The sequence below is a fragment of the Lampris incognitus genome, chromosome 15 (assembly GCF_029633865.1).
Source record: "Lampris incognitus isolate fLamInc1 chromosome 15, fLamInc1.hap2, whole genome shotgun sequence".
NCBI classification, from domain to species: Eukaryota; Metazoa; Chordata; class Actinopteri; order Lampriformes; family Lampridae; genus Lampris; species Lampris incognitus.
The window spans coordinates 17,071,775-17,093,572 of record NC_079225.1 but is presented as its reverse complement, the minus strand read 5'-3'; the positions used below and the strand labels follow the sequence as shown (position 1 = coordinate 17,093,572).

At 48.9% G+C, this 21,798-nt stretch overlaps 1 protein-coding gene across 4 annotated transcripts in view; it reads left to right on the top strand.

Moving 5' to 3' along the window:
* LOC130124953 (protein eva-1 homolog A) overlaps positions 1-21,798 on the top strand; it is a 100,392-nt gene that overhangs the window by 57,279 nt on the left and 21,315 nt on the right. Inside the window, exon 1 of one of the 4 annotated variants that reach the window (XM_056294331.1) lies at positions 5,562-5,598. The exons of the other annotated variants lie outside the window; for them this stretch is intronic. The gene's annotated coding sequence lies outside the window, so the exon portion shown is untranslated. Of the gene's footprint in view, positions 1-5,561; positions 5,599-21,798 lie in introns of those variants that run through there. 4 annotated transcript variants of the gene reach the window in all.

The following is a 21,798-nucleotide window of genomic DNA, read 5'->3' as shown; positions in this document are numbered from 1 at the left end:
GTGTGTGTGTGTGTCTGTGTGAAAATGTGCATTCATGTAACCGATATATCAATGGAAGTGTTGAGGTGGTTGGTTAAGCCAATGCCCATGAAGGAAGTGAGTGTGATAGGTATTACGTCATCTCTGCTCAACATTCTCCCTATTTCACACACACACACACACACACACACACGCGCGCACACGGTACATTTGCCTGAGTCATTTGTTTTTGCACCAAAGTCTCGTACAAACTATTGAAGCCCCATTAAAGAAAAGCATCTGAGAGCGATTACTGTTCCCGATAGAAACTGGTGAGAAGTTGGCAAAGCCAACCTTACCCCCAATAGTGTGGGTCTCCCAACTGTTCTCCTCCCCGGCATCAGCCAGTTAGGCACGATGGAAGCCGCGGGGAGTTTTGGCGGGGGGATGAGGCGTTGCCACGGTGATTTGCTGATGTCAGGGGTCAGGGCGTTGGGCTCAGTCAGCATATGTTTAATCAGCTGATGTCTGCTCTGCACTATCTCTCATTCACTCACATCATCTGGTATGTGCTGGGTCTCTGCAGGACACAAGCGCATGCCGTGTCACATGCGCCCGTGCACGCATGCCAGCAGCACTTGCATGCACGCAAACGTGCTGCAGGACCATGTAAACAGGTTGAGTTGCCCCCCTTGCTCTCTCTTCCTCCCATGCTTCATGCACAAAGCCATTCTCCCTCTGTTCACTTACACCCGAGATGTTAGCGTAATCATACCAAAAGAGGCGTGGCGTCTTATTCTTACCCGAGTTCCTTTAACTTCCCTTGCCTTTCTTTCTGCCCTCCTCACACCACTCACTCTCTCTCTCTTTGCTCTCTCCCTCCTTCTCCTGTCTCTTATGCCATTTGTCTGCCACCCTCCCTGCCTCTCCTCTTTCGCCCCTACACTCTGCTCTCGCCCCTTCTGTTCTCTGTTCCTCCGCCTCTCTGCCCGTCTACCCTGATGTGACTCTGTGTGTGTGTGTGTGTGTGTGTGTGTGTGTGTGTGTGTGTGCGCACGTGCATGCCTGGTGTACAGTAAACACTTGTGCCCCTCTGTAACAAAATGTAGGAAAAATATTGTTTATGGTTGTCGGTGCTAATCCTGTCGTCTTCTTCTTCTTTTTTTTCCACGCTGTCTCTGTCTGTTCTTGTTATTCTTTCTTTTCCCCCTTTTCCTTCGCTCTTTTCTCTCTCACCGTGGGGCCAGCGAATGCCCGGAGGACAGAGTAGTGGGTTCCTGACTGGAGGTTCACGAGGTCCAGTTCCTACCCAGCTGAAAAAAAAAGGGGGGGGATGGGAGAGGTCATTGAGTGGCGCTCATTCCTCCATCTGTAGTTGCACTCAATTCGCCCTCGAGCAAGGCACTAAACATCTAGACATTCAAAATCTTTAGGGGGGAGGGGGGTCAACAGGTTATTGTACTGGGATAGCCCCGGGTGTCCATGCATGTAACCCGTCCGGCCCCCAGCGTGCGATCCCCTGGGCCATTGCTATGAATTGGGATGTTTGCTTTGTCTGTTCACATCGTCAAATAAGGGCAGAAACCACAGTGAGATAGTACACCCTGTGTCTTTCCACCATACCCATGACTAATGCAAGTCTGCAGGATTCCTCGGACTCAGTAATTCCCCCATTCCCCCAGCCAGAGCCGCAGCGTTAGCATCCAGCGCTAATCAAACACCAGCGGGCTGATTGCTAACGCTTGGCAGAGGACGTCTGGTCTGGCGACCGAGGACGGCGCTTGGCTTGTGTCGTAGCACCAGGCCTTTGAAGAGTCTCGTAACGAAGCGAGAGAGAGACAGAAGAGGGGAAACAGGACCGCGTGCCAGCCGGCCGCTCCGACCCCTCTATCTGCAGACTGCTCGGTAAACACGACGGGGAAGCAACAAACGGAGCACTACACAGCTCGGTAGAGAGGAGGAACGAGATGAACAAGAGACGAGCCTTGTGTCCATCCAGGTCCACGACCGGGGCTCTGATCTACGGTCATAATAACGCAGTCCTCTGGCAGTATTAAGCCAGTTATTCTGCTGACTTTATTCAGTCTACTGCAGAGAATGAACAACATGAAAACCCTGTTGACCCCATCGTCGGCCATGTCATATCTGTGATTAGTTTAAATGGGATTCTGTGAGGAAGAGGCAGGAATGTGCACCGTGCTCTGTGTCTTCTGCTGAGCATGGCCTCTTTGGACGCATCGGTCACAGTCGTCGTCTGTGCGTCATCTCGGGTTTGGACACTGGACTGCACAGAACACCACAGGCACATGACAGTCGTGAAAAAGCAATATCTGCCTGCCTGCCTTGTGTCCTGTCTGCCCCGCCGGCCTGATATCGATCACTCGTTCCTACCTGGCCCCCCGCCGCCGTCTTATTGAGGCCACAGGATGTCGACTGTCTGTTTCTGTGGGAGCCGGGGTGAGGGTCGTTCGCGGGTCCGCTGCTCTGCTGCTCCCAGTCAAAGCCCCTTCTGTGCCTGTCAGCGTTAAAGCCCCCTGTCCTTGTACCAGCCCAACACGGCAAGGTCTGATGGGGGGGGGGGGTCTCTGTTCAGTCACAGGGAATGTTACACAATAATGATATATGTGTGCATTGATGTCTGCTTACTCATGCAAAACCCCATGGTAAAGATCCAGCCGAAGGCCCCTCGTGTTGAGCCGTCCGGGAAAGTAAAGTTGAATATCAAACCATACGCCCTCAATAATGCAAACCTCCTTTTTTGAGGAACTTTTATTTTGGATTTTCCCCCCTTTTTTCTCCCTAATTGTACACATCCAATTACCCCACTCTTCCCAGCCGTCCCGGTCGCCGCTCCACCCCCTCTGATGCTCCAGGAGGGCTGCAGACTACCACATGCCTCCTCCCATACACGTGGAGGTCACCAGCCGCTTCTTTTCACCTGACAGTGAGGAGTTTCACCAGGGGGACCTAGCGCATGGGAGGATCACACTATTCCCCCCAGCCCCCCCCCCGAACAGGCGCCCCGACCGACCAGAGGAGGCGCTAGTGCAGCGAACAGGACATACATCCGCATCCGGTTATGCACCCACAGACACGGCCAATTGTGTCTGTAGGGACGCCCGACCGAGCCGGAGGTAACACGGGGATTCGAACCGACGACCCCCGTGTCGGTAGGCAACGGACTAGACCGTCACGCCACCCGGATGCCCAGAAAGTTTAGATAATAGATTCTCATTACCGTTAATTTAGGCTAGAAAGTTGTTTATCATAAAATTACAATATTCAAATTGTTCGCACATTGCTGGTTTGTAAATAGGCATAGATACAAACACACTGTAAGTGCAAACACACAGAATGCTGCGCACATACAGACACACACAGCAACACACTGCTCAGACGAATTCACAAGCAAATACACACATGGTTCTCACACACACACACACACACACACACACACACACACACACACACACACACACGCACAGCATTTGTACATGCCAACAGGAGCACAAACATATCCTACAGACGCACACTGTACACACACGCACAAACATTTTTTCCTGTTGTGTAGTGTTTGGCTTGTTTTCCTCTGCAAGCGACTGGGCCCTTGCCGGTGTGGAAACTGCAAAATAAGCAAAGCCTTGGATGAGCGCGTCTGCCAACTTTGTCAGCTGGATGAAGCTGTGAGCCGCGGACGCCGAGCGCAGAGTCGCTGCCGTCGCCTCGCTCGGCGTTCCCACCTTAAAGGTCCGCCCCGCCACTCCTGCGAGCCAGCGCCGTTTCCATTCGTATGCTCAGTGTGCTGAGGAGAGGAATGCTCTCTGGTCCATGGCTGGTTTCATTTTTCCTCCTGCGGTGGACTGGTGGGTTGAGTGGGGTGGGGGGTAGACGGGGGGATGGTTTATGTGTGTGTGCGGGAAGGGTCTGGCGTGGGGGGTAGGGTTGGGGGGGGGGTATTCCCAGGGCACTTGCACACCAGCTTCCCGGATTGTCATTCTCAGCTGAGTGAAATTCTCAGGTCGTATCCTGTCTCCTACGCTGCCTCTTTTCCCCCCTCCCTCTCTCTCGTTCTCTAACAGGGGCTCCCTCTCTCTCTTTATATTTCAGTCCCACTCGCTCACTCACTCACTCACTCACTCATTCACTCACTCACTCACTCACTCACTCACTCATTAGCTCATTCACTCATTCACTAATTCACTCCCTCCCTCCCTCCCTCCCTCACTCACTCATTCACTCACTCGCTTGCTCATTCACTCCCTCCCTTCCCTCACCCGCTCACTCACTCACTCGCTCATTCACTCACTCCCTCCCTCACTCGCTCACTCACTCACTCACTTGCTCATTCACTCACTCCCTCCCTCACTCTCTCACTCACTCGCTCATTCACTCACTCCCTCACTCGCTCACTCACTCACTCACTTGCTCATTCACTCACTCACTCTCTCACTCACTCCCTCCCTCACTCACTCACTTGCTCATTCACTCACTCACTCGCTCACTCACTCACTCACTTGCTCATTCACTCACTCACTCCCTCACTCACTCACTCCCTCACTCGCTCATTCACTCACTCACTCCCTCACTCGCTCGCTCACTCCCTCACTCACTTGCTCATTCACTCACTCACTCACTCACTTGCTCATTCACTCACTCACTCACTCACTCACTCACTCACTCACTCACTCATGCGCACACACACACCCACACAACACACACTAACTCACTCTCATTCATACACATACAGACAGAGCCCCCTCCCTCTCTGTTGCAGGCTCCCTCCCTCCCTCCCTCCCTCCCTCCCTCTCTTTGGCAGCTCACTCACACAGCGGTGAGCTGTTGTAGGTGGACACTACATGCCTCGCTTCTCTCTCTCTCTCGCTGACCACCTCTCGCTACCTCGTTCTCCCTCTCACCCACTCTCTCTCTCTCTCTCTCTCTCTCTCTCTCTCTCTCTCTCTCTCTCTCTCTCTCTCTCTCTCTCTCTCTCTCTCTCTCTCTCTCTCTCTCTCTCTCTCTCTGCCGCTGTCACATTCCAGTTGTCCAAAAGCCCGGGTTTAACTTTCTCTCTCCCTGAGAGCAGGAAGGAAGGGAAAACTGAAATAGAGGAGAGAGAAAAGAAGCAATAGAAAAGCCCGCCTCTCTCTCTCGCTCTCGCTCTCTCTCGCTCTCTCTCACTCTCACTCTTTCCGGAAAAATAAAGAGAAGGGAAGAAAAGAAAAAAGAAGAGGAAACTTTCTCTGTACGCTTTTCAGCGCAAAAAAAAGAAAGAAGGGGGAGTCACCGTAAGCAATCATACCTTCTTAAAGGAGCTAACCTTTTTTCTTTTCTTTTTTTTTTTGCTTTCCTCTCCTGCATCTTTCCTTTTTTGGGGGGCCGTGCTCTCTCGCTCTCATCGGACCCTCGTTGGACTATTCACGTGAGCACTTGTTTTCTCCCCGTACGAGACCAGTCTCAGCACTCCAGACCAGTGGAAGGGGTGGCGTTGGTGGTGTTGGTGTGTTTGACAGATAGACGCACACACATACACACACACACACACACACACACACACACACACAGACACACACATCAAACACGCGTTTGGAGGGAACGTTCCTGCCTGGATCCCGGAGGATTTTTCCGTTCAGCCATGTGTGTGTAAGTGTCACCCTGTCATCCTCTCCTAACATGCTTGTTCCCTCTGCCGCCACGCAGCCTGTTTTACCTCTCCGCTGTCTGGGGAGGGGAGGTGGGGAGGGGGGGGTGTCCATGAGACTGCACTTTCTGGCTGTACGAGGACCATCCTTGTGGATTTTTCCTCCTCTAAGCTTCCCCCCCTTCCCTTTTCTCGTGGCGCTTTTCTCCAAGGGTGCGAGGCGCCCATGCTTTGTGTGTGTTTATGCTGCGGCGGCTCTTGCTCTTTAAAGGTTTAAATGGCTGCATCTTTTTCTGTCGCGCTGTGATTTGTCAGATTCGAACCTGCACATTTTGCCGTTGAAGCTCTAGCTGATGTGTGTACACGTGCATGAAGGTGTATGTGTGTGTGTGTGTTAGCTTGTAAGGTAATCCATAGATTGATTGATTGTGTATGTGTGTGTGTGTGTGTGTGTGTGTGTGCGTGTGCGTGCGTGTGTGTGTGCGTGCATGCGTGCATTCCTATTGGACATGAAGGGACAAGTGTTTGGGGGCTAAGAGGAGAGGAGGTTTACAGTACCAAGGTGAATGACTGGATTGGACAGGGGCGTGCTTGGTGAGAGACGTACAGTTTTGTTGTGCTAACAGATGAGGTTAGCTCAGCAGCGATTGTGTATTTGAGATCACCAAGATACGCACAATAATACAAATGCACCCTTTAGAACCAACACCAGGCTACGCCCCTTAGAGTGTTGCTGGTGGGTCAATACAGAACAGGGAACTTGTTTTTCTGTGTGTGTGTGTGTGTGTGTGTGTGTGTGTGTGTGTGTGTGTGTGTGTGTGTGTGTGTGTGTGTGTGTGTGTGTGTGCCTCCATAGTTGGTCAGTGTTGTTTTCTAATGAGGTGCTGGCTGCACTGGGCAGAGCAGGCGCTGCTGGCACCAGCTGAGGCTGCAGTTTACCACCGGGGGCATGCTGCAGGGAATATGGCAGCGTTGCGTCTCTGGCAGTTCATACGAGCTCGCCAGCGAACTGTTCGCGAGGGCTGCGGATGTCAGCGCTCACCTACAGGGGGCGGCAGGGGGCGCGCTCTTTCAGTACGCCGCACGCGGCGTCCGGATGCCACGGTCTGACGAACTGTGGGGATTTAAAGAAATGCTGGAAAGGAAAAAGATATTTGCATCCGTTTTGTGTGATATAGATCTGAAAGTAGTCAACGTGGTGTCCGAAATGGTCTCGGAGACATCCCCTCTTCAAGGTGCAGCGTCTCAGACGGGTATCGCCGTGAGGGTAAACCAAAATAAAGCTGCATGGGAACAAACACTCAGAATCACGTAACAGCGCCGATCACAGCCCCGGTCCGTCTGTTGTCCGGGTGTTTATTTGTGCGTATTACGTGTTGTTGTACACAGTGAAGGCGGACAGCTTTTAAAAACGAGAGCCTCGCCGAGCTCCGTACATGCTGTGTTTACGCCACATTCACACTCGCACGCAGACGCACTCGCGCACACGCACGCGCGCACGCAGCTCGTCCTGTAATTCGGCGCGCTTATTTCGAGAGGCGCTCGGCTTGGAGCTCGGCTTCACAGCTTTCCACCAGCTGAGCTCCCAGCGGTCCACACACGACTGCCAAACGCCCGGCGTGTGTGACTGCCGTTGCGTAGCTTGGAGCGGTAAATGTGGCAGTCAAGTACCGGGCTGTTCAGATGGCTCCCGGTGAATGGTGCACGTGTGTGTGTGTGTGTGTGTGTGTGTGTGTGTGTGTGTGTGTGTGTGTGTGTGTGTGTGTGTGTGTGTGTGTGTGTGTGTGTGTGTGCGCGCGCACGCATACCTCTCCCTTACAAAACCAGGTTTCTCTATAAGTGACGCGTAGCAGTTCCCCGCAGTGCCAGTTTGCAGGGCAGGCCTGGTCCCTCCCAAAACCACAAGGGACTCTTTGTTAGTAATTTATGAATTAGTGTGTGGTAAAGGGGTTGTGAGAGGAGGAGGAGGAGGAGGGGCCGGGCCCGGGGCTGACGTCACAGGAACCGGAAGAGGAGCGACCCAGCATGCCACAGTACAGCCAGAGGTTACAAACTGGCGGTGTGGTTCATCCCTCCCTCGTTATCTTTCTTTGATAGATGGAGGGAGCGACCGACACGGTGGCAGCGGCCGTGAATCAGTTGGTCTCGCATTTCATCCGTCGGTATTCCTCTTCTTCCTCCCTATCCGTCTCTTGGGCGCTACTTCCTCTTCGCCATTTCTTTCTGTTTCTATTCCCGCTTCTCTTTCTACTGTTTTCGTTCTATATTTTCCTCTGTCTTCTCTTTCCTGCCATATGCATGTGCCTACACACACACACACACACGTGTATATATACCCCCCACACACACACACACACACCGCAAGTCTGTGTATCTATTGACGGCACTGTGGTTATCTCTGGAAAATCTGTGTCTGACCATCAGATAAGCGAGACGTTTCGGACTTAAATGCTGCACGCCGGCGCTGTGCTGTGCACAACTGCAGGAAACACACCCCTCTCTGTCCCTCTCCCTTTATCTTTGAAGGCCTTTATTACTTTACCTCCCCCCGCCTGGAACTCTCGTTCGGTTGTTGATTCGCCTTTTTTTTTTTTCATCAAGTGGTTTTATTTACTTTGTCTAGTCTGAATGGAACCTGGCGCGGTACTCGCTTTGGCCTCGGTTCTCGTCGAGCAGCATAGCCCTCATTCCTTCCCACCATCCCACCATCCTTGATTTGATCTCTTATCCTTTTCTTCTCTGTCCTCTGTTTTTAAAACTTAGCGTGCATTCTTTGTGGCTTTACAAAGCCTCTTTCTTTCTTTCTTTCTTTCTTTCCTTCTTTTTGTAAATATTACTTCAAAACACTGGAGTCAGAGATTGCTTTCGGGGGTGTGGGGGTCTCCTGATAGCCGAAGCAGATGTGGCTGCATCAGAACTTCCTGGCATGTTCAGCCCAGCCGGCAGCTGCATGACATAGGGGTGCAGGGCTGCCCCATTCTCCCTCCCGTCTTATCCCACCGTGTACCCTCCCCCCAAACCCCCATCTCAGCCATACCTATACAGCTACCTCATTCTGTCAGCCGTATAGCCCCTGGCCTCCTCCCCCATGTCTCCAGTGTCCCAGCCATCTTTCTGCCCCCACGTTTCTCATTCGACCAGCTGCACTCCTCCACCCTAGGCTTCCTAGGACCCCCAGTCTCACTTATACATATCGTTACACCCTGCGCAAAATCCAGCTTCCAGCGTTTGCCTTCTAAAGTCCCTGTTCATAAGCTGACTTTATAGACCTGCAGGCTATTGTCGAGTGAAAATGTCAGCGGCTCCGCTTCCATGGGTTGAGCCTGTCCTCCGTAGTTCACCGACAAAAGATTTCGGCTGTTTCTTTCCTCCTCCCAGGCCAATTCTCGGTGCTTTGATATAGACTGGATTTTTAGTACGCCGTCATATCCTAGATGAGCTGTGTTACCTCTTGCTCCTCTGATGCCTGTGTTATTGCCTGGACCGGTCCTGGATGGGGATTTGAGGAGCCTGAGAGCCGAGGGGAGTCGTATATCTCCCGCTGAGGTGGTGGGAGTAAGTCTCCTAGAACCTGCCGGACTTAAAAGATCACTTGGGCGAGTGAGCAAAAGGATGGCGTGTATGCACGTACATGCACACACACACACACACACACGCGCACACATACACAAACACATGCACACGCAAGCACACACACATTAGGGGTTACACAGAGTTCTCCAGCAGGTACATCAATTCTCGAGTTTCTACATTAACGTGGAGTATTCGTTAATCGCGTGATGCACACACTCCGTTCCCAGTTGGGATTACCAAACATGTGCTTGCTTTATTGTTGTGTTTCACCGTGCAAATTTTCTTTCCCAACTGTCATTGTGATGAAGTACACATGCAACAGTTGTGGGTTGTGGAGGGATTTCTCAAGGATGGCGGTAACATCAAGTCTGACCTATACTACACTAACGCAGCGACACAGATTCATTTTGTTAAAAAAATAGATGCAAGCAAATATGACTAATTTCATTTTTAAGTTGGTTAGGCTTACTAATGATGATCAGGTTTCACTGCATTAAAAAAAAACACACAAAAAATCCCCCCAGCTGCTATATATCTAAACACAACCAGGACACTTAGTGAAAAACCACATTGGTGACTGAACTTCCGATCTTGGGCTACTGTGGAATGTTGTAACAATAACGTTAAAATATCATCGGTATCATCCATAAGAGTTATCTTCATATCATATCATATCATTAATTTCATGCTTTGCTCTGTGTGCTGTAAGACCAACCTCACCATAGTTGCATAGTCTTAATTGATGCAACCCCCCACCCCCCGGCACTCGAGAACTTGAATTTTTCAGGGAAGCAGTGCTCGAGTTGTAAAATTGTGTGCTTGTGCAACCCCTAACACACACACACACACACACACACACACACGTACTTCAGTGGTGTAATGAAGACAAACAAAAGGAAAAGCAGTAAAAGCATGCTGGCGAGGAACCTGCCATGCTCATACCCTACTCCTACATTCTCACTGACACCACATTTGTACATTGCTGAGGAAATTGCAGTGATCAGAATACAAATTGTGTGACTCATATGCAAGTCTGTCGTGCAACAGGTCTTAAGGATCCCTGGCAGCATCTTTATGGATTCAGCTGTACTCTGCGAGTGCCCGCACCAGCCTTTGTGCGTGTACAGTATGTGAGTGCCCAGGCTGGGAGATGTGGACGGCATGCCAGAAAAACACTTGAATGGCTTTATTCAGCAGGCCATCCGCTTTTTTTATTTGCCCTTTATAAAGTCAGATTCACTCAGGAAAATTAATCTTCTCACCAAGGTTGGCTGGTGCTTACTCAGGTTTAGGCACACTATTCCTCATTCGAGTGTGTGTGTGTGTGTGTGTGTGTGTGTGTGTGTGTGTGTGTGTGTGTGTGTGTGTGTGTGTGTGTGTGTCTTTAAAAGTAGACTCAGATGCACTCTCAAAGAACACTGAAGGAGGAGGAGAGCAAAAGCTCCATACTGCTTTTTGTTATTATGTTTTATGTTGTATCCTGTTTGCATATCCTGCCAAATTCACATGTGTAACTATCAGATATGAGTCAGTAATTACGTTGAAATACGTGTGTTCGTTAAGTGTGTCTGTGCACGCCCACATGTCTTGATGCATGCTCAATAATCCAGGTAAGAAAATCAAAGAAGTTTGAATCAGTTCATCTGGATACAACGTTTTATGATGAAAGGCATCTGTCAATAAACGTTGTATCCAGAGGAACTGATTCAGCCTCCTTTGATGTGCCTGTCCGTGTTTCAACAGTGCACGGCCATGTTGGTCTCCTGGTTGAGGAGCGGTGTCGGAGCGTACAACGTCGGTATCGCCGTTCTCATGATGGTGACTGGCATGAAGCATGTGGTGTATTTTTACAGGCTTCTTGTCTCCTCCCTGTCCTCCCCCCTCGGCTCACCCTGCCTCACCCCCATTAAACTCAATTTGTTCTGTGAAGCGGGGATCGCTTGAGCCAAGAACATGTGCGGCATGGGAGAGAGAGATTTAGAGAAGGTTTTAGGAGGGAAAGAGAGAGGATTGTTGGATGGCAGAGAGAGAGAGAGAGAGACAGAGAGAGAGAGAGAGAGAGACAGACAGACAGACAGACAGGATTGTTGGATGGCAGAGACAGAGAAAGAGAGAGAGGATTGTTGGATGCAGAGAGAGAGAAGATTGTTGGATGGCAGAGAGAGAGAGAGAGAGAGAGAGAGAGAGAGAGGAGAGAGAGAGAGAGAGAGAGAGAGAGAGAGAGAGAGAGAGAGAGAGAGAGAGAGAGAGAGAGAGAAGATTGTTGGATGGCAGAGAGAGAGAGAAGATTGTTGGATGGCAGAGAGAGAGAGAAGATTGTTGGATGGCAGAGAGAGAGAGAGAGAGAAGATTGTTGGATGGCAGAGAGAGAGAAGATTGTTGGATGCAGAGAGAGAGAGAAGATTGTTGGATGGCAGAGAGAGAGAGAGAGGATTGTTGGATGGCAGAGAGAGAGAGAGAGAGAGAGAGAGAGAGAGAGAGAAGAGAGATGAGAGAGAGAGACGAGAGAGAGAGAGAGAGAGAGAGAGAGAGAGAGAATTGTTGGATGGCAGAGAGAGAGAGAGAGGGAGAGAGAGAGAGAGAGAGAGAGAGGGAAGAGAGAGAGAGAGAGAGAGAGAGAGAGAGAGAGAGAGAGAGAGAGCAAGAGCGAGAGGATTGTTGGATGGCAGAGAGAGAGAGAGAGAGAGAGAGAGAGAGAGAGAGAGAGAGAGAGAGAGAGAGAGAGAGAGAGAGAGAGAGAGAGAAAGAAGATGGTTGGATGGCAGAGAGAGAGAGAGAGAGAGAGAGAGAGAGAGAGAGTGAGACAGCTGTACTTGGTCTCCTCCCAACTCATGCTCTACCTTTTGATTTACTTCTCTTTCTTTGTTGTTATTGTTGTTTTTTTATTGTTTCTTTGTTGATCAGTGTGGTGTGGTGTGGTGTTGATGTTCATTGTTGGTGTTGTTGTGTACTGTTCAAATAGCACTTTGATGCTTGGCAACATTGTTTTTAAAAATTTCATGCCAATAAAGCCCTTTGAATTGAATCGAGAGAGCAAGAGAGCGAGAGAGCGAGACAGAGATAAACAGACAGAGAGCGGTTCAGACAGACAGACGTAGAGAGACTGATAGACAGAGAGACTACAGAAAGAGAGAGGTGGGCCCCTGTTTGTCCCCATAAGAGTTTCAGATAAACAACGTGTTTATGCATCTGCTTGTCTCGAGTCCTTATTAGAAGCCTGCAGATCTGCGAATGTTTAAACACTAAACAACAACAATCGGCCGGGCCTTTCAACACGGGTTTAAATGTTACGGTGCGATTACAGGCTGCGGATTTAATTGAGACTCAAGCTAAGTCTCAATCAAAGTCACCATTTCTCTGGGAGAGGAGGTTGCTGTCTAAACACATGTTTCGAGGCGGTTTAAGTAGGTTTTTTTCAACTTACAGTAAACACGTGTTTTAGTTTTCGCCGCCTCAGTAGTTTTATCGCCGCAGTATTTCAGGTTTGAGAAATTAGCAGACATGCCGAATGATGTCAATGCAGATTTTACAGCCCGCATTGTTGAACGGAGCATTAAGTGGCTCACAACAGATGTTTTGGTTTGCTTCACGGGGAAGGAGTAAGCAATACGTCTGGTGGGTGAACGAGGGACACCTGCCCTGCCGTGCCAGAACTGCAGCATCCCTTAAGATAGTCTTGTGTTCACGTGTGTGTGTGTGTGGGTGTGTAGGGGGGGGTGCATACTGTAGTCCTTATACAGAAAGACTATTATTAAAGTTCAGAGTAGATCCTCCAGGTTTGAGTGCATTTATACCGTCCTGGCTTCTTATATCATACAATGCAAGTCTACATGCATCACTTAGCTGATGCCAGTGGCAAGTTGCCATTTGTTTTTCAAGGTTATGCGTCACAGCCAATTTTTTTTTTCCTGGAAATTTCCCACAAAATAAGAATAAAAGTTATTGGCAAACGTTGTAAGGTTCACACATTGCATCAGTAAGTCGTCAAATTCATTACTGTAGCGTAGGCTTGGGATTTTGTGGAGCAAAACTGGCCTTGACCATCTGGAGCTTATTTACTTCATGTCTCTTTTTTTTCCCCTCAGAATTGTTGATTAAGATTTTCAACAACACACAAATGTAAAAAAAAAAAAAGGTTACTTTTCTAGTTTCAATATTGTGTCTAGGATAACACACACTGACAGAAATAAAAGATGAAGTATTAGCTAGCGAGGGGCGGCATGGCTCAGGAGGTGGAGCGGGTCGTCTAGTAATCAGAAGGTTGCTGGTTCAGGGTGGCGTCCGGGTAGCGTAGCGGTCTATTCCGTTGCCTACCAACACAGAGATCGCCAGTTTGAATCCTTGCATTATCTCTGGCTTGACAGGTGTCCCAAAAGACACAATTGGCCGTGTCTGCGGGTGGAAAGCCGGATGTGGGTATGTGTCCTGGTCGCTGCACGAGTGCCTCCTCTGGTTAGTCGGGGGGGCCTGTTCAGGGGGGAGGGTAACTGGGGGGGAGTAGCGTGATCCTCCCACACGCTACGTCCCCCAGGTGAAACTCCTCACTGTCAGGTGAAAAGAAGCGGCTGGCGACTCCACATGTATGGGAGGAGGCATGTGGTAGTCTACAGCCCTCCCTGGCTTGGCAGAGGGGGTGGAGCAGCGACCGGGACACCTCAGAAGAGTGGGCTAATTGGCCAAGTACAATTGGGAGAAAAAGGGATAAAAGTAAAAATAAAAATTTGTCTAGATTTCAACAACACACAAATATCAAAAAAATATTACTTTTCAAGTTTTCGTATCGTATTTAGTATAACACACATTGAGAGTAATACAAGATTAAGTATTAGCTCAGGAGGGGCGGCATGGCTCAAGAGGTACAGCGGGTCGTCTAATAATTAGAAGGTTGTGGGTTTGATCCCCGGGTCCTGCAGAGAGCGTGTCAAAGTGTCCTTGAGCAAGACACTGAACCCCTAACTGCTGTACCAAGCTGGAGGTAACGCGGGGATTCGAACCAGCATGGCAGCCTCCACCGTCAGTGCATGAATGTGTGTGTGAATGGGTGAATGTGAGACGTACACTGTAAAGCACTTTGAGTGGTCAGTAGACTAGAAAAACAATATATAAATGCAGTCCATTGGCCATTTTAGCTAAAGTAATCACTTATCCTTGACTGTCTCGGAGGCTGCGACTGGCGTGGGCCAATTTCATAGATCTGACATGGTCTCGGTATGAGAGCAGCGCCGTGATAAGGATCTGAAAGCTGGACGCTCCACATCCAAGAAAACACAAAGGTCTCGCAAACATGTGATGACTCCCCATCAAAACCATTAAGGGTCAGTCTGCCCATCAGTCACGCGTTCTGTGGAGGGCAGCCCTACTCAAGACAATACTGATCTGCAGTCAGTGCTTTAAGAGTCAAAGGTTACCTCTAATCAACAGGTCAGCCTTGTTTCCCTTGGGGGGGGGGGTCACTGGATCGTGTTAGCGGAAGTGGAATTAGCAGGTCGACGTGTGAAGTGGAGGTCAGTTGTCACTGTATTCCCTCACAGGTTGTATTCCCATTAACCATGTCACCCATTTCCTCTCTCAAACCGATCATGTAGAATTGATATTTTCAGAGGGTATGTTAAAAACGTGCTTTGTAAAGCTAGTCCACTAATTTCGCTCGGCTCATTGTGGTCTGTCTGGCGAGGCTCAATAGGCATGCGTTTGTGTTAGGAACGTCGTCAGTTGGCATAGACCAAAATTACTTTGCAGACAATTGGATCAGCCTTTAATCAGTCAGACCCCCACAAACCCCATGACGTGAAACCGAAGCAGCATATTTCCACATGTGCTGGTCTGCTAGCAGTAAACGCCACTACCGCTAGCAGGTCAGTCAATGCCGCTAATTATTACCTATGAGAAAGGCCTTTGTTCTCAATGCATGTTTTGCTCATTTTTCAATGTGGTAATGTGGTAAACTCCCTTTCTGATAGAACTAATACTGTAATAGCATCATTACTATCCTCCTCACGCTGCCATTGTTGTCATTTACACCATGCTGCCATCATCTAAACCGCTCCTTATCGTTCACAGATTGGTTCGGCTTCTGGCTGCTGGGTTCAGTCGATTCTCAATCGATGCTTTCCAGACTAATAGCTCGCATAGCAAAAACAGCTTGCGGGATTGTGACTGGCTTTGCCAGCTAGTTGAAAGCAGAACCAGATAGCAATATTCTGATTGAAGTCCTCAAAAGTATTCTGTTCGAGTGGGATGTGTCCTGTGTTCCAAATACCCTGCTGAGTCCCATGGTCCCGACCTAACCCGGTGTAGCAGAGCCTTGCTGGGCTGTTATTTAGAGATCTCACAGAGGACTCCCATCACGCTGATCTCCAGCCAGAGGCCACTGATTCAGCCTCAAAACATCAAGTACAGCCTCCCTCTTCCTCTTTCCTTCAGCCACGGGTGATAGGATGATGAAGGGGGCAGGGATGGAGGGATGAAGAGTTGGAGCAAATGAGAAATTGAGAGGGAAGGAGGTCATGAGAAGGGGAAAGAGGGAGGTCTTCTCCCTGTGCTTCTTTGGCATGCTCCCCCCCACAGCAGGCCATCTGTTTCCTGTCTGCAACGTGACACCGGCTCCCAATAGGGTCCTGCCAGTCTTGGAGGAGGATTGGGGGATGGGTGGGGGTAAGGCAGTGGGCTAATTAGCTTCCATGCTAATATGTCTAGTCATTTATGTTCCCTACAGTGCACCCATGTGGTCTATACCCATGTGAACCCAACATGATTCTCCCTAAGCATGTGGAAACTGCTGACTTACACTGGATTTAACTTGAAGTTGATCTGTGTGATCATGCATTATATTCGTTCCTTTCTTATCGCATGCACACGATACATTCTCACGTAGTTTTTTTTTCTTTTCTTTTCCCAACTGTTGTTTTAAAACTGCAGTTTTGTACGTTATGTTCAGGTCAGTGTGGTTTTAAGTGACTGATCAAGAAAGCAAGCAAGCTGAAGTATGCAGTCCAACAAGCCAAAACCCATGTGCACAAGGGAAGTAAAGATCTTGAATTTGTAATGGCCGATTGGACTGACAGGCGAACCACAGAATTAGAGGCTGTTTTGTCAGTCTGGACGGTGTTAGGTCTCCACTGGGCTGTCTAGACCGGAGGGGTGGGGGGGGTCTCTAAAAAGGGTCCTCTGGCTCTTCCCCACTAATAACAGTAATAGACCTACTTGAGTCTCTGTGAGTCCCCGCACTCTCCTCTCAATCTTCGTCTGTCGGAAGCAGTAGGAGGAAGAGACAGTGAAAGTCTACTCAAGACTCAACTGTCTGTGAAGCTGAGAGTTAAAAGTTTGCATCTTGGCATCGCTTACAACAGCATAGGATAGGAAACAAAGGCATTAAATAGTATAACACTGAAAAAACAATCTTACCGTCCCATCCATCACCCACTGTAGATGGATCCAGATCATTATCTGTAGCTCATCCGTATCTGATCCACTGTAGATCTGTTCTTCTCCTCGACAGCTCGCGCTCTCTCTCTCTCTCTCTCTCTCTCTCTCTCTCTCTCTCTCTCTCTCTCTCTCTCTCTCTCTCTCTCGCTCTCTCTCTCTCGCTCTCTCTCTCCCCCTCTTTACAGTATCTCATTCATTTGCGCGCGCTTTCAGCCCCTTTCTCTATCTGACGGGGATTTTCCATCCGTAGGCCCACACTGAAAAGCTGGACGCCTCGCTCGCCCCGTCTGTTTGTTTTTAATCGATGTGCATAATGACCTCCATCAGCTAAAATGAGGCCAGACCTCCATGGTCTGTTTGTTTAGCGATGCCACTGTGGATGTAGACATTTATAGCCCCGTTAGCCTCAGCTGAGCCTGACTCCCTCTACTTTTAGAGGGGGTCAGGCGAGGCAAAGCCTTGACACATATACCGCTTGCCGTAAAACTTGCTTGTGCCAGCCAGCAGCCAGCAGGGCCTCCTTGTTATCAGTGCCAAGTGAAGTCCAGTTTGACTTAGTGTTAGCTTAGCCATTCCATCAAAAGCCAAATACCACTGAAAGTATGTTAACCTAGGAGTATTACAGATGACTAAATGCAGTGTTTCAGCATGATAATCCAGCTTTTCACTCACGTGGTTAAATGTCTGCCTTCAAGGCTGATGTTGATGGGATAGTTTATGGAGAAAGGTTAATGGTGATGGATCCTTGGATGACCTTCTTTTCTTTCTTTTTTTTTTGAGACACATTATTGACCCCTGTAGGGAAATCTGCATTTAACCCATCCTAGCTGTGTAGCTAGGAGCAGTGAGCAGCCGCCGTGCAGCACCTGGGGACCAACTCCAGTTGGTCTTGTCATGCCTCGGTCAGGGGCACAGACAGGAGTATTAACCCTAACATTCATGTTTCTTTTGATGGTGGGGGAAACCGGAGTACCCGGAGAAAACCCACTGCAGACACATGCAAACTCCACACAGAGGATGACCTGGGATGACCCCCAAGGTTGGACAACCCCGGGGTTCGAACCCAGGGCCTTCTTGCTGTGAGGCAACAGCGCTTAACCACTGGGCCACTGTGCCGCCCCAAATCCTTTAGCCTTTTAGAAACCCTTGGGTCCTCTAATGCAAGTTGTGACTTGAATGCCCTTCATGCCTCTCGTTTTGCTTGTACCCACATAAAAAGCCATAAGACTCAGAAAATGCATTAATGAAAATGAAGGCTGCCTACTTTCATGCACATCATCTGCAACCCTGTTTCTCCTACTTAACAATATGCTGGCTTACTTTAAACCACTTGTGGTCTTTGTAATAAACTATCCTCTCTCCATATACAATCCCCGGTGCTACATTCGCTTGCTGTCTTAATTTCATTATGAGGCTCCATACCGGATCGGTCAAGGTCCTGGTTAACAACAGCCGCCATTGGTGCTGTGCCCTCACAGGGTACCGATGGAAACTCTTAAATCCAATGTGGCGACCCCTGAGAAACAGGGAACAAGCCGAAAGAAGAAGAAGAAGACTCTGCGTATGGTCTGTCAAAATAAGGGAGTAAAGTACTCTTGGGACTCTCCACATCTCCCTCATTCCCCTGATCCCTCCTGACCCCCGGGGGGCGAATATATGTGTCAAAAAGGTGCTCTGCATAATGTGCACAAGTTTGAATTTGAAGCATTGACCCGTGTGTCGGCATGTGTCTCGTGCGCTGGAGTCTGCCTTGTGTCAAAATCCAACAATCCCACACCGCCTTCCCCTCCCCGCCGCCCCAGGAAATGTAACATAAAGAAAGATTAATGGTTGTTGTGGCCACACGGCCTTTTGTGAATAGATCAAATTGCGCTTTTTCAACTGTATAAGCCAGCAATAGCTCGCTACCACCTCGATCTAGAGTATCAGTGGGGTTCCACAGCTGCATGATAGAAGAAAGATTTACAGCACAGCTGGAATGAAAACACTGCAGGCAGGACTCGTGATGGGCAACACAGACATTCTCAGCTGGTGTGTGGTTGATTCCCATTGTAAAGCGTTTGTGTACACACGTGTGTAATGGAGACATTGTGATGGTATTTGGACGCGCGGCGGGGGGGGAGCAGTTGTCATTTTTGTAACGTTGTAACTCTGCCCGTTTCGTTCTCCAATCACGGTTAGAGTTACAGACCTTAGGATGCTGTCCCCCAGGTGTTTATTTTAAGGGCCCTTGTAAAAGTGTTCCTGGCAACTTCTGTCTCTATCACCCCCCCCCCATCCGTCTCGTCTTTCTCTCTGTCCCTCTCTCTCTCTCTCTCTCCCTCCCTCCCTCCCACCCCCTCTCTCGCCATCTCTCTCTCTCGTTCTCTCCCTCTCACTCTCTCCGTCTTGTCTCTCTCTCATCTCTCGCTCTCTCACTCTCGCTCTCTCCCGCTCTCTCTCGCTCTCTCTCTCACCCTGTTTCTTTGCTTGTGTGTGTGTGCGCAGGCGTGCATGTGTGTGTGTGTGTGTGTTTTCTGTCTTCCATAGTTGAGTTATAAAGGAAAGATCGCCTTTGAAAAACAAGAGAACAAAAAAAAAAAGGAAAAACCCCCAAGTAAACATACCAAAGAAAGTAACGTCCCAAGCAGAGATGACCAGCTGTATTGAGGACATCCTCTTCCATAAACATTTTAATACCAGTAATACGGCATCCATACATGTACAAAGTAACACAGCATCCATACATATACAAAGTAACACGGCATCCATACATATACAAGGTAACACGGCATCCATACATATACAAAGTAATACGGCATCCATACATATACAAAGTAATACGGCATCCATACATATACAAAGTAATACGGCATCCATACATATACAAAGTAACACGGCATCCATACATATACAAGGTAACACGGCATCCATACATATACAAAGTAATACGGCATCCATACATATACAAAGTAATACGGCATCCATACATATACAAAGTAATACGGCATCCATACATGTACAGAGTAACACGGCATCCATACATATACAAAGTAATACGGCATCCATACATATACAAAGTAATACGGCATCCATACATATACAAAGTAACACGGCATCCATACATATACAAAGTAACACGGCATCCATACATATACAAAGTAACACGGCATCCATACATGTACAGAGTAACACGGCATCCATACATATACAAAGTAACACGGTGTCCATACATGTACGAAGGGAATGGTCAACTCTGTTATTAAGTTTCCTAAATAGCATCGTGTCTTCAGCTAACATTAGAAATGCCCCAAGAGTCCAAAGCTATTTATGTGGAGTGTAAGTGCATATTTGTGTGTGTGTGTGTGTGTGTGTGTGTGTGTGTGTGTGTGTGTGTGTGTGTGTGTGTGTGTGTGTGTTTGTCTGTGTGCTTGTGTGTGTGTGTGTGTGTGTAGCCTAAACGTTTTGAGTGTGTGTACATACATGGCAATATTCAGTGCTCCTTAAATACCCAAACTGTAAGAGGAGAAGGAAAAGGAAATGATGTTTGTGGAGGTCGACTCCAGTGCAGTTCTCCGTGTCCTGTCCCCTCTCTGCCTCCTCTCTCCTCTGTCCACCCTCCTGCCTCTCCCATGATAAGAAGCAGCTGTTAGCAAAGCCTGCTGTAACATTTGTGCGACAACGCCTATTTTCGGACTGGGCTCTAATAATAACTCAAACCATGGTATTGTCAGGGATCTCTTGGGACAAAAGTTGGGCCCAGCGGCAGACTAAAATAAAGGTGTGTATGTGCGTGCGTTTGTGTTGTGATTAGTTAAGACTGATGACAGACTCTAGCTATCATGCAGCCATACACAGACATCACTGTCATTACGTCTGGCTGGGGCCGATTCTTTTCACCCAAGCTCATGTTTCATATGTATATTTCTGCACATGCATTTACTCAAAATGCTGTGATTGTGCAGAATGATACAGACGTTTGGTTATCATGGAGTAATATACGGTTTGGTTGTGAGATAAGTACCTTAATGCATTATTAAGAGTAAATATATTTTCTGTTCTCCGATATGTTGGCTCCGATTCTGTTTGTGATATTCATGGACAGGATGTCAAGGCGCAGCATCTCTGCTCTTCGCAGATGATGTGGTTTTGTTGGCTTCATCAGAACGCGACCTCCAGCGCACACTGGGGCGGTTTGCAGCTGAGTGTAAAATGGCTGGGATGAGAGTCAGCACCTCCAAGTCTGAGGCCATGGTTCTCCACTGGAAAATGGTGGATTGCTCCCTCCGGGTTGGGGATGAGTTGTTGCCTCAAGTGAAGGAGTTCAAGTATCTCGGGGTCTTGTTCATGGGTGAGGGTAGGATGGAGCAAGAGATTGACAGGCAGATTGGTGCAGCATCAGCAGTAATGCAGACATTGTACCGGACCGTTGTGGTGAAGAGGGAGCTGAGCTGGAAGGCAAAGCTCTCGATTTACTAGTCAATCTTCATTCCAACCCTCACCTATGGTCATAAGCTTTGGGTAGTGACCAAAAGGGTGAGATCATGGATACAAGTGCCTGAAATGAGTTTCCTCCATAGGGTGTCTGGGCTCAGCCTTAGAGATAGGGTGAGGAGCTCAGACATCCGGAGGGAGCTCGGAGTAGAGCCGCTGCTCCTTTGTGTTGAAAGGAGCAAGTTGAGGTGGTTCGGACATCGATGCCTCCTGTGCACCTTCATTTGGAGGTTTTCTGGCTGTGTCCAACTGGGAGGAGACCCTGGGGTAGACCCAGAACTCACTGGAGGGGCTACATATCCAATCTGGCCTGGGAACCCTTTGGGATCCCCCAGGAGGAGCTGGAGGGCGTTGCTGGGGAGAGGGATGTCTGGAGTGCCCTACTTAGTTTGCTGCCACCGCGACCCGACCCCGGAGAAGCGGTTGATGATGAATGAATGAATGAATGAATGAATGAATGAATGAATATTTGCTGTTCTGTCACAGTGAGACACAGGTCTTGTTTTATGACCTGACAATGACAGGGCGTAGAGACCCCTGTGGTACCCCAGCACACAGATTTTAGGCAGGTGGTAGTCTGTCACTAAAATGAAAAATCTTCGAAATGTAAAATAACAGATATTCGCAATATACATATCATCATCGGCGGTCACTCGGGATCAAGTGTAACCGTCCTCCCTCTGGGTCCCTCTGGGTCTTCAGGTGGGTGTAGAGGTCAATCCTGGAGTCGC